Raw genomic sequence first — 3,392 nt, 5'->3', positions numbered from 1 at the left:
CCCAGTGGGATCCCTGAAACCATCTTACTATTATTTTTCCAGTTCCTGAATGAATGAATCATAGGAATCAGCTTACTCAGCAACTGACAGAATCCTCAGAGTGGTCCCCTGACCTGTGAAGCGAGGAACTGTTATGGCTGGAAAGGTCAAGGAGAAGCCAACAGAACTGCCTCTACATAAGAAAATAGTAAACAAAAAAAAATGCCACATTCTTAGAAAGATTGCAGAAGTTACTGCCATCATCAAGGATTGCAAAGATGCAGGAGTGGTAATTTCAACCACAACCTCATTCAACCCTCTTATCTGTCATATGCAGAAAACAGATGGATTTTAGGGAATGACAGTGGATTGATATATGTTTACCCAGGTGAAAATGCCAACTGCAACTGCAACTGCTATCCCAGGTGTGCTTTTGGAGCTTGAGCAAAGTCTGGTGCCTGGAATATAACTAGAACCGGTAAATGTTTTTTTCTTTATCTCTAATGTTAATAAAGATCAGCAGAAGCAGTTTGTTTTGAGTTGGCAAGGCTGACAATACACCTTTACTGCTTCACATCAGAGATACGTCAACATTCTAGCCTTATGGTCTAATTGAGCACACAGGGATCTTGACCAACTTTTCCTTCCACATCATATTGCATTGATGACGTTATTTTGGTAAAATGATTCTTATTAGATTCAATGAGCAAGAAGCAGCAACTTCTCTAGACTTCCTGGTAACACAATTATATGTTAGAGGATAGAAAATAAATCGAACTGAAATCCAAGGACCTTCTATCTCAGTGAAATTTCTAGAGATTCAGTGGAGTGGAGTATGTAGAGAGATCCCTTCTAAGGTGAAAAGTACATTCTGTATCTGGCCACTGCTATGAGAGAGAGAGAAAGAGAGACTCCAGATATGGGAGGGAGGCAACATATTCTTCATTTGGATATATTACTTTGGCGCATATACCAAGTGACACACACAGCTGCTAGTTTTGAGGGGAGTCCCAAACAGGAGAAGGTTCTGCAACAGGTTCAGGCTGCTGTGTAAGATGCCCTGCCACTTGGGTCTTATAATACAGTAGATTATATGGTGCTTGAAGTGTCAGTGGCAAATAGTGATACTGTTTGGAGCTTCTGGTATACCCCTATAGATAAATAATACTGAAGGCTCTTAAAGTTTTGGAGCAAGACCCTGCCATCCTCTGTGACTAACTACTTTTCTTTTGAGAAAAGCTTTTGGTCTGCTGTGAGCCTTAGTAGAGACAGAACATTTCACCGTGAACCACCAAGGTACCCTGTGACCTGAGCTGCTTATCATGAAAAGGGTATTATCTGACCCATCCACCAGACCATAAAGGTGGATATGCACAGCCATACACTGTCATCAAATAGAAGTAGCATATACCAGATTTGGGCCTGAGCAGGTCCTGAAGGCATAATTAAGTTGCGCAAATAAGTGGTTCAAATGCCCATAGACTTCACCTGTGCTACATGACCTTTTCTCGCCCAGCCTGCACCTGTGGCTGCCCACAAACCAAGAGCGAGTTAAACAACTCAGGCCTGGTTTACAAATGATTCTACATCATATGCTAGCGCCATCAGAACATGAATAACAGCCGTCCCAGAGCTCCTTTGTGGGATATCCCTGAAGGGCAGTGGTGAAGGCATATCCTCCTAGTGGGTAAAATTTTGAGCAGTGCGCCTGATGGCGTATTTGTCTTGGAAGGAGAAAGGGCCAAACCTGATAATGTACCGATTCATGGGATGTTACCAGTGGTGTGGCTGAATGGTCAAGGTCTTAAAAGAAACATGGTTAGAAAATCGGTAATGAGAAAACTCGGGGAAGAGACGTGTAAATAGGCATCTCTTGATGAAAAAAAACAATGTGAGTATATCTGTGTCCATGATAATGCTCACCATTGTCTAATGGGTTTATGAGTAAGCGGTCACGGTGGTAGGGATGAAGGTAATGCATGAGCTCAGTAACATATACTTCCACTCAACAAGGCCCATCTGGCTGCAGCCACTGCTCTGGGCTCAGTCAGCCAGCAGCAGAGACCATCACAGAGCTCTTGATGTGGCAATACTCCCCTGGGTGATCAGCCAGCTACTGGTGGCAGGTTGCTCACATGACACTGCTTCCATCATGAAAGGAACATCGTTTTATTCTTACTGAAGTAAACACTTACTCTGGATAGGAATTGGTTCTCCCTGAACACAATGCTTCTGCCAGAACTACCATCTGTGGGCTTATAGACTACCTCTCTGCTATTGGGATTTAACACCGCATTGCTTCTGATCAAGGAAATTCACAGCACAAGAAGTGAGGCTGTGGGATCACACTCTTGGAATTCACTGGCCTTAACGTGTTTCTCAGCATCCTAAGCTGCTGTCTGAAGAAAACAGCATAATGGCCTTTTGAAGGCATTCACAGCGCTGACTAGCTGGCAGTACAATGCAGCATGGGGGTGAGGTTCTCAAGAAAATGTATATGCTTTGAAACAGGGTCCAATGTAATAGCCTGATCCCCAGAATTCTGATTGAGTTACATCCATTTATTTTTAATATGTCAGCTTCTTTTTTATCATATCTATGCAGAAGGCTATATGCCCAAAAGACGATTGATGCTTACAGTGTAGCCTGTATGTTACAACCTCACCATGATTCTTGGGTGGCTACTGTGTTACTGGACACTCCATGTTGGAAGGCCTGGGATAACACAGGAAGACGTTGGAGCTGACTTGAATGCTAGTTCCAGTACGTTTTCATTGTGAAGTTTGGGGAGGATCAAATGCTTTCGACTAACCATAGGGCAATATGTAAATATCTAAGGCCTATTTAATTTTTTTCCTGCTCTTTCTCTAACTGCTTCTTCCCTAACTTCATTTGTTTTTCTGTCCTTCCTTCCTTTTGTCTACTTTCCAATTTTATTTAGTGTCATTTGTACACCAGATCCTCTGTTGGGTGTAATAGATTTAAAACTCAAATCACTCCATAAAAAAAAAATACCTGCACACGTATGTTTATCGTCGCATTGTTCGCAATAGCAAGATCATGGAACTAACCATGCTGTCCATCAAAAGAGGACTGGATTAAAAAAATGTGGTACAGAGACGGGGCAAGATGGCGACGGCATAGGTGAACTTGTGAGATTCTCTGAACGTGAGTTCCCCAAAAAGGCTATCACTTCGCTACCCCCATCCCCCAGCCCACCACCAACCGCGCTGGGGGCAGGCCCGGGAACTTCAGTCCCACGCAAGGCCAGATATTGCGCCCCCGCCCCACTGCTGCCGTTCTACTCGTGTGTGGAAGTCTCCGGTCCCAGCCCCCTCCAGATCCCTCCCCAGCTGCATTGTCTCCAGCCCGGGCACCCGGCATCAAGCCGCGGTCACACAGGGAGGCTCTGG

This window comes from Carlito syrichta, unplaced genomic scaffold, assembly GCF_000164805.1.
Source record: "Carlito syrichta isolate Samal-C Ts95f unplaced genomic scaffold, Tarsius_syrichta-2.0.1 Scaffold303552, whole genome shotgun sequence".
Classification (NCBI taxonomy): domain Eukaryota; kingdom Metazoa; phylum Chordata; class Mammalia; order Primates; family Tarsiidae; genus Carlito; species Carlito syrichta.
This window is presented reverse-complemented; position numbering follows the sequence as displayed.